The 10568-nt window shown below is 37.4% G+C and overlaps 1 pseudogene; it reads right to left on the bottom strand.

Moving 5' to 3' along the window:
* Window positions 1-645: 645 nt before the first annotated feature.
* On the bottom strand, window positions 646-1618 carry LOC130034228 (glyceraldehyde-3-phosphate dehydrogenase-like; annotated as a pseudogene).
* Between the last annotated feature and the right edge of the window lie 8950 nt (window positions 1619-10568).

Here is a 10568-nt window from a genome sequence, read left to right as displayed (position 1 = left end):
CACCCAAAAGAATGCAAATTTGTTACTATATCCTTCTGTTTGTTTAAAGAAGGTATGTTTCCAGGGGGCAGTGTCTATTGTTTTCCAGAAAAGGGGTAGTAAGGAAAATTAATGTTTAAGGAGCCATAGCACAGTGGTTAGGCGTTTGCCTTGCACGCAGCCAACATGGCCGACCTGAGTTCGATTCCTCCGCCCCTCTCGGAGAGCCCGGCAAGCTACCGAGAGGATCTCTCCCTCATGGCAGAGCCTGGCAAACTACCCATGAGGTACTCAGTATGCCAAACAGAGTAACAAGTCTCATCATGGAGACGTTACTGGGCCCGCTCGAGCAAATCAATGAACAATGGGAGGACTGTGAACGTGACCGCTTTAAAGAAAAAAATGCTATAATTTGCAGTTTGATCTCCAGGTCGGGACACAACAGGCTTTATCCCCGCAATTGTTTGGACTGTGAAGTATACTTTATTGATTGTACATGACAAAGTAGGGTTCCCTAAGCTTCCCCTTCTTTAGGGAGTCTGGGAAGGAAACTAGAGATCAGAAGATTTTCAGTGTGTTGGACTAGTCAGGGAATGACTCCTTGGGAGCTGAGGGCTTCTCCACTCCTCTTAATGCTCTATCTGAGGCTAATGGTTGTGGGGAAGCTTACTCCTCAGATGCCAAGTAGAATGAGGCCTCCCATCCTATTGTATCCAAACTTGTAGTTGTATCAAGTAATTAGTTTTACAAAGAGGTCGTTGAAGGCAATACCAGCCCCAACATCAAAGTTGGAGCTGTGGGTGTCACTGTTAAAGTCATAGGAGACAATATGGTCTTTTGTGTAGCCTAGGATACCCTTGGGGAGTTCTCGTGAGGCTCACCACTTTCTTGATATCTTCATATTTGGTAGCTTTATCCAGGTGGCAGGTCATATCCAGGACAGACATGTTGGTAGTGGGGACATGGAAATTTATGCCAGTCAGCTTCTTGGTTAACTCAGGGATGACCTTGTTCACAGCCTGGTAGCATCTTAGATGATGTTCTGGGCTACATTTTAACCGTCACACCACAGTTTCAAAGAGTGGTTTTCCACTGTCTCCTGGGTGGCAGTGATGGCATGGATTGTGGTCATGGGCCCTTCATAACGCCAGGTTGTCATTGATAACCATAGTTAGGGGTCCAAGCAATTGATGGTGCAAGAGGTGTTGCTGACAATCTTGAGGGAGTTGTCATATTTCTCATGTCATATTTCTCACACCCATCACAAACATCAGAGTTTCTGCAGAAAGGACTAATTTGACACCCCCTTCAAGTGAGCTCAAACCTTCTTTAGAGTAGTGAAGACTGTAATGGTCTCTACAACATACTCTGCCCCAGTGTTACCCCAATTGATGTTGGCAGGATCTCACTCCTGCAAGATGCAGATAGGTTTCCCATTTATGACAAGCTTCCTGTTCTCATCCTGTACTGTGCCATTGAAGTTGCTGTAAGTGGAAATGTACTGAAACTTGTAGACAAAATATTTGAGGTCAATGGAAGGGTCATTGATTCCCACAATTTCTACTTGGTCACATTTAAAGGCAGCCCCAGTAACCAGGCAGTCAATAGGGCCAAATCCGTTCACCCTGACCTTCACCATCACGTTTCAGTGATGCAGCTGGTGAAGTGCTACAAGAGGCAGCTTATTTCCAACAGAAAGAATCAGGGAGCACAAAAAGGATTTTAAATATCCAGTGTTGGTGTTCATGTTAGAATTCTGGCAATTATTGGGAAAGACGAGTAAGGAGAGGCTGCTAAAATCTCAGGGATGAGACAAATGGAGACGTTACTGGCTCCCGCTCGAGTAAATCGATGAACAATGGGATGACAGTGATACAGTGATACAGTGATGGGTGAACATGTGTTAGGATTTCAGTTATACTGGTGAGATATGAGTGAGTGGTATAACCTTATATCCAAGACGCAGACTCAACAAAACTGAAAACATGAGATCTAAGCTGTAGCCACTGAAATTTTGTAATGTGCTTGTCAAGTTGGCAGGAGGAAGATGGGGTAGTGTTTGGGGTTGGGAAGAAAAATGGGAATACTGGTGGTGTTGAAATATTTTATGCCTAAAACTCAACTATCAATAACCCTGCAAATCACAGTTCTTTAATTAAAAAGTGAAAGAAGAAAGAATTCTGGTATTAAAATCAAGGATACTCCCTTTTTACATAAAGATGAGAATAGAAAGATGCTGTGTTATAGATGGAAAATAGTCAGTAGGAGGGCTTAAGGAATTATATTTGTTTATATAATAAAGATCTATGTATTACGACAGCCATATGGAAAGGAGCCAATGGAAAGGGCCTATTGAAAGGTCTAAATGGACTCTTTAGGGCAGAAGATATAGCTCAAGCAGTTATGCAGGTGGGATGCCTGTTTGATGCCAGCCCTGTGGTTCACCAAACAATGACAGGAATGACCCAAAAGAAAATTATTCGTAGTAGCCCCTGAGGATCATTGATGTAGCCCAAAGGCCAAACAATCATGATAAAATTGAATCCTATTAATGGGGTCTAAATCTGGGCTTTGGGAAATGGGACACCTATCCTCCTGTGGAATAGAGAAAATGATAGAAATGTGGTCATGGGTCAAACAACTTGGAAAAGTATATAAAGTTTCTTCAGAGAAACAGAACCAATGGAATATATTTACAAATTTTATGTTTAAAATGTATTATCCTGTATAAATCCTTTATAATGTAGTATATTTTTAGGGATTTGTCTCATATGTTTATTCAGTCTGGCTCATTAATTATGAAGGTTTCCAAGTTCCACAATCCCCAGGGACTTTGATGAGCAAATTGAGGACCAATGAGAACCAATGCTATAATTCTATTCTGAATCTGAAGACCTAAGGAGAAACAGAAGAGTTGATTACAGTCTGATGTCCAGATTTTGGATGCAGGAAGAGTTGATGTTTCAGTTTCAATTCAAGGCAGGTAAAAGGCAAAGTTATGGTTTAAATGAGGTCAGAATGGACCATCCTACTTACTGGATGAAAGGCTAGCCTTTCTTTAATCTATTCAGGGATTCAACTGAGTGTATAAGGGCCCCTCACTTAGGAAAGACGATCTATTTTTGCTCAGTTTACTGATTTAATGGCGATCCTATCCTAAAAATTCTTTACAGTAAATCATCATGAGAAAGGTCACAATCTGAAAGCTATGTAGTAATATCAGAACGGAGGGGAGTCTGTGTAAAGAGAAATAAAAAACAAAACATGAATATGTAAATAATGCATTTAATCAATTGCATGCTTTATTGGATCCATTTAGACTGATAAAAAATAAACACAATCTTTAAAATTGGAAATAATTAACTGATTAATATATGCTTTCTCTAAAATAAAACCTTCTTCATGGTAATACCCAGAATAAACTTTTATCAAATGTCTGGGCACTTGTGACTTAGTCAAATTGACACAAAAAATTAACTGTCACAGAAAATAACCTAGGATAAAATGGGTAACAATAATTTCTCCTCCTCTTCCTACATTCCTCTAAAAATTCAGGGTGTCACACCAATTTCTTCTTAAAGCTCAAATTTAGTGTCATATTTGGTGAATAAGGTACAAATCAAATTGATAGTGTGAAAACTATAAAATGGAGTACAGTATTAGGGGAAATAATTTTTAAAAACATGTTATGTATAATTGTATTTTCCCTTGATAGTTCTAAAAACCCTTTATTTTGCATCATCCTAGTTCAATGTCAAAATTAGAATATTGGCAACTCTCTCCTAAGAGAAGGCGAGGTTTTTAAAGTCTATTACTATTAGTAATTTTTCTACTTTTGATATTATTATAATTATTAGATATAGCTGCTGAGATTTAGATTTAGATTCATATAATAGGTCACCATAGTGATCTATTAAGCTTGTGTTCAGTAGGATTTAAGAGCCTTTCTCACAGATGCATAAAATTACTAACTTATATTACCTATTATAAAAACAAATTAACCAGCAGACAACATGGCCTTAGTAATAGACTCACTATTTATTGTTATAATTACTATAAAATCTAGAGACATCTGGATGGATGGAATTTTTTTTATTACCAACCTGGTTCAGCTTCTACTTGACTTGAAAATGCAATTCTTTTTTCTTCTTCTTTCTAATTTTTATTTTCACAGTTTTAAAATTTTTCATTAAAGAACTATTATTCACAAAGTTACTGATAGTTGCATTTTAGGCATAAAAAATTCAACGCCAATCCCTCCACCAGTGTTAACTTCCCTCCATCCATGTTCCAAGATTTCCTCTCCATTCAAACCCCTACTCCACCTCTGCCTGTCAAATTTACATGCACATTATAAAGTTTCAGTGATTGCTGTTTACATCTTACCTTATGTTTTCAGTTTTGTTTAAACTGTGTTTTGAGTGTATGGCTATATCCTTCACTCATATATATCTACTCACTGGTATAGCTGAAACCCTGATGCCTGTTAACCCATTACTTCTTGTAATTATTCATATTATGAATAATAGTGAAGAAGAAATTAATGAAAGGTGGTAGGTTCAGAAAGGAGGAAAAGAAGGAAGGAAAGAAAGACAAAGAGGAGGAAAAATTGTAGTTTTCTATTTAACTTCTTATACAAATGTCTATACTCCAAAGTCATATTTGATTATTCCTTTCAATGTTGATCATGGTTTCTACTGTCAACTAATTGTGTATATTGATTATGCTGTTCTAACATTCAATGACTAATTGCATATATTCATTAACATAATATTATTGGGAGTTGTGTTCACATTTGGTTTGTCATATATGAATTTTTAGTAATGTAGAAGCATTTAGAAAATTAAAAATGCTCTTAAATTCAAGCTATCATGTTATGAAGCAGTCACTATTGTCTGAAATTACAGGACAGGAAAATTTCTTAAAATTCTGTTTGGTTTTCAGGCTGAGTATGGCAAGTGTAACAAAGTCAGAGGGTGTACTGATTATACTCTTTCTATTAGCTCCAAATCAAAGAGGGTACACCAATATTACCCCAAGTAATTAATTTTTCCTTTAAAGTTCAAGGCCAGAAGATTAAGAACATGTAAAGAGTTTCTGTGAATTTATCTGATATACAAAAATGCATACTTTTTATAATTAACAAAAGTTCCAAAACACTTCATATATTATCATAAACATCTATTTATGATAACTTGTTCTTTGACTTTTCCTTAATGTGACACCTGCCATGGATACTCGGCCACTCACATTAGAATTTCTTATACATATATGATATGGGTCATATAAATAAGAAACATGTAATCACCTTGTTATTAAATAAATTAAAACAAAGACTGTGTGATTCATTTCCATTCCTGTACAATTTTATCGTAATAGCTATTGCAATGATATCCAATGTTGTGCCAGAAAGTAACCAACACAGAAGTGAAGCTAAGATCACTGAAATATTTGGTCTGAGCTATGCACTTCTTCATCAAAGCCTGTAGAGTAATCTGTATCCCATTATTATCATTTAAATTTGGGTGTAAAGAAACCTAAGTGCTTCTATGTACCATGTCTCCTGTGTTCTCCACAAAAGGTATTATTTTCTAACATCAAAGACATCAATGATGAATGACATGCACCTAATGCATAATATCCCACTTCCACATCTATTTGAAGGCAGCCTGCTTTTCTTTCATGAACCCACACTATATCAATCTGGACAATTCATGCTGAAAACAACCACACAACAATCCAAAGTAATTCATATAAAAGCAGAAGCTTTTTGCCAAAATTACCTAGCTGTATGAAGAGGGTGCCAAGAATATTTTTTGAGTGTCAGGCAATTAAATCATTTAATTTTATTGATATTATTTATATCATTGAACATAGGACTTAATTCTCCAAGGTGATTAAACATCCTTCTCTTTTCTCTGTAGGAGAACAGCCTTTAAATTTCAACTTCATGGAGAGGTAGTTGGACTCTAGAGCTCAGAAGAAATGTTTAAATGAACAAATTACCAAAGATTATAATTGTTGATTCTGGAAAACAGAGTAAGAGATGTAGCACTTATAATTATGTCACAGTAAAATAAAGACGCAAATCAATATTTTGTCACTTAAGAGTGTGATACCAAAATATGTAGTCTAGAACTAAATGTATCCAAAACCTCTGTGTTAAGAGTAAAAGACTGAACCAAGATCGTTATAAAAACAAACAAACAAACAAAAAATACTGAGTTTACTATAGTCAAACATATTTCTTCTACTATCACAAAGCAGTTTTATAGTTTCTACTCTGAAAAAACACTGTGAATATATAAAAGTATGAATCTGTTGTTTTGTATAAAGTGTAAATATTATCAAATACTAATATAGTTGAATTTCTAACATTGTTCTTGACGTTTTATACAATATTCCCTCAGACTCTAAAATATGAGTTTTCCATAAAGAAACTTTCAACCTGCCACCCTGCCCCCTTAATCTTCCCATGTATTTGTTTTGTTTTGTTTGGGGGCCATGGTGGTGCTGAGGGTTCACTCCTGGCCTTGTTCTCAGGGATCACATCTGGTGGGGTTTGGGGGACCATCTGGGGTGCATGGAATTGGACCCACATTGACCATTTCAGCATCCTACCTGCTACACTATCTCTCCAACCTCTTCCTCTTCGCATCTACAAATAATTTATGAGTTCATAATTTTGTTTTACTGAAACTTCTAACACTTCTAATCATAAACTAACCCATAGATACCAGCAACAAATGTAACAATGGAGACATTACTGGGTCCGCTCGAGCAAATTGATGAACAACGGGAGGACAGTGACAGTGACAGTGACGGATACCATAAGAGAAATGGGCAAAACATATGTATAAAATACCTGTCTCGGGAGTTTTAAATTTAAGTAATAGGGCAAGATAGATTTAGGGGTGTGATAGTATGTGAGAATGTGTAAATATAGGATTGAGGAGTATTTTATATAACATAAGAGAAAAAATGAACTAAAACTTCTACTTGATGAAGGACAAGTAACTATAAAAGATGCTGCATACTGTAAAGTTTAACTCTTACTCTTCTCAACCTAGTGTTTGTAGCACACTCGTGTATTTTATGATGTGAGGAATCCACCATATTTATAGTGAGAGAGTTCCTTCTGTACAGAACCATTACTCTAGAGAATGTATATAACTAGTTGATAAATAACCCAAACAATATTACAATAGGCCATCTATATTTGTATAGAAATGCTTCTGTCATGTTCAATGCTTTCTAATAGCTACATTTTAACTGTAGAAAAATTTACTAAAATCCATGAAGAGTAGACTCACCTGCAGAAAACTGAAAAACATTTTTCAAGGCCGTGAGAGATGGTACAATAATAACGTTTCTAACCTTGAATGTGATCAACTTGGTTTCAATCTCCAGTAGCATAAAAGTTCTCCAAGCTTCACCAAGAGTGATCCCAGAGCACCACTGGGTGTGTCTCCAAAACAAAACAAACAAATATGACCAAAAAGTATTGCTTTGTATTCTTTTATATTATATATATATATATACATATTTCCTATATAAAGTTAGCTCTCATGTAGACCACAAAATCTGGATGAATGTTATAACCAAACTATGGTTAAGAGTTTATATGTACTAAATATCCTCAAACGATAGTCTGTATGTATATACATATGAAATTGGTTTACATAATATATATACATATCAGTTCTTCCATAGTTGGAAATTTTAAAAAATAACTGCTTATAAGTTAAAATTATCTGCTACAGGACCAGAGGAATAGTACAGTGGTTAGGGAGATATCCTTGCACATGGCCAATGTGAACCCTTTCTAATTTGCCCTGAAATTTCCCAAAACCTCTCCCCCTGCCACACATGTATTTAGAGCCTAAAACCGGGGAAAGCATGAAAGCAGATAATCATCCACTGCAAAGGACTGTCTATAGAATCCCTTAAGGCAGGCTGTACAAATAACAAATCGCATATTTCTGAGGAGGCTGCTTGATGTTTGCAGTCATTACACACATATAGGAAACAAAATTCATTTTTTTGAATCACCATAATTTACAAAGTTACAAAGACATTTGTAATTTAGTTTCAGGAATACAATGTTCCAACACCAGTCCTTTCACCAGTATCCATTATCCTCTACTGATATCCCCAGTTTCCCCTCCTTCTCCCCAGCCTGCTTCTGTGCTAGGCACATTTCTCCTCCATAAGTCAATTAAGAGAAGATGGGTGGGATATGAAGGAGAAAAAACAATAGAGAAGAAAATTATGAAATATCAATTATGGCTTTAGGTATACAGATGAAGAGGGAATGGAGGTTAAGGAAATGATGAAGAAATGAATATAGATTTTTAAATATTTTGCAATTTAGTTGTGCCTTAGCAATTTTTTTTCAGTCATAAAATAGAGACTACTGAGATTTCCTAATCCTTTACTCCAGAAGAGGGAAATTTTAGGGTTAAAGTTGTGAACCTGTGATCTATGAACTTCCCCAAAAGATCATAAATATCTATTCAGGTTATCCATTAATTCTTTGTGTGTGCATGTGTGTATGTATGTATGTATATTTTGGGGCCACGGATGGTGATACTCAGGGATTACTCCTGACTCCTTTCTCAGAAGTCACTGCTGGCAGTGTTCAGAGAACCGGGTTCTGGGGATTGAACTGGAATTGGCAGCATACAAAGCAGATGACTTTCCCCTGTACTATTGCTCCAGTCCCGGATCCATGATATATATATATATATAATTTTATAAAGTAAAGGACTGGAGCGATAGCACAGCGGGTAGGGTGCTTGCCTTGCACGCGGCCGACCCGGGTTCAATTCCCAGCATCCCATATGGTCCCCTGAGCACCGCCAGGGGTAATTGCTGAGTGCAGAGCCAGGAATAACCCCTGTGCATCGCAAGGTGTGAACCAAAAAGCAAAAAAAAAATATAAAGTAGTTTACAGTATTTGATTACATTTAATATTCAAGCACCAATCCCACCACCATTACACCTTCCCACCACCATATTTTGGGTGTTTCAATCCCGAACCCCAATCCTTTCCCTAAAGCAGAAACAAAATAATATAATATTTCCCTCTATGGTTGTTTACCTTCTACTTTGAATCCCCTCATATGTGGTGCGGTATTCTTGGAGTATGGATAGGGTGTGTCCTATGAAGTATCGTATGACCCCATTTGCAGCTGCACAGTCCAGAAAAAGGTTCACTTGGCATCCACGATTTTTAAGGAAGTGCTTTATGTATTTATTGATATTAATCTCTAATATAAATGTATTCTTTTATTCAATTACAAATCAGAAATAATACAAATGTAAGTTTAATTATCTCTGTGATTTTTCCTGAGTAAGAGCCATAGATTTTTAGCATAGTATATTAAAATTTTAAGAGATAGTTTGAAATACAAATTATATTCATTACTGTTTATAAATTATGATATCAATTGTATAGCTATATCTTTTATAGCAGTTAATTCATGATATTAATAAACGCACATATAAATATAAATCAGTTGCATCACTTGTCTTCTTGTTGTTCACCGATTTGCTCGAGCAGATGCCATTAACATCTCCATTCATCGTTGTTGCGTGCTAGCATAGCCCAATGGTGTATTGGGGCTCTTTCGGGCCAGAGGAATGAGCCTTGTTATTTTTTTTTAAGTAAATAGATTTTATTTGGAGGATTTTTAGGTATGGAGGGAGAGAGAGTGAGAGAGTAACATACTCAAGAGAGAACACAGGCTTCTCCATGAGCAGAGAGAGAGACCCTAAACACATCCTAGCATTAAACACGAAAGCATGAAAGTACACATCTCAAGAGGGGAGATATGGGCAACACATGTGCTCGGCCATGTGGGGGAAAGCAGCACATGGGCTCAGGCAGCATATGCACGCCCTTCCTTTGTTCAAGTTGGCCTTTATAGGGTTTCTCCAGCCTGCCCCCATGTGAAGCTTCTTCCCAGGTAAAAGTCCGTTGCTAAGGAGGTTACCAGGGAGGTCCAAAAAGAGAACTTCATGGGGAGGAGGCCTATATCCTCAGGGTCTGCGAATGGTCTTATCAGGTCTTTGTTTTCTGTATCCTCAAGGTGGGTCACTGTCACAGTCCTCCCATTGTTCATCAATTTGCTGGGTGGGCCCAGTAACGTCTCCATCGTGAGACTTTTTGTTACTGTGTTTGGCATATCGAATACGTCACGGAGAGCTTGCCAGGCTCTGCCGTGCGGGCGAGATACTCTGGGTAGCTTGCCGGGCTCTCCAAAAGGGGCGGAGGAATCGAACTCACGTCTGCCATGTCAGCTGCGTGCAAGGCAAACGCCCTACCACTGTGCTATCACTCCAGCCCAAGGTGGGTCATTCCTAGAATTCTTCTTCCATGAAACTTTGTTTCACTGCAAAGGGCCTTTCCCTATCTACCTGCCTACATCATATTCCCCCCCCCCCCCACAGAGATTTCACCACCTTAAATCTTTAACGGGTAAATGGTCAGTGGTCCATCTTCTGAAGCTGCTTCATGCTGACAAGAGGGGTGCAGACCCTGGTTGTGCAAGGGGGAAATCTCATGCTACCTTAGTTTATAATGG

Source organism: Sorex fumeus, unplaced genomic scaffold (assembly GCF_029834395.1).
Source record: "Sorex fumeus unplaced genomic scaffold, SorFum_2.1 ptg000058l, whole genome shotgun sequence".
In the NCBI taxonomy this organism is placed as follows: domain Eukaryota; kingdom Metazoa; phylum Chordata; class Mammalia; order Eulipotyphla; family Soricidae; genus Sorex; species Sorex fumeus.
The sequence above is the reverse complement of the archived record's forward strand: the minus strand, read 5'-3'. Positions and strand labels throughout refer to the sequence as shown.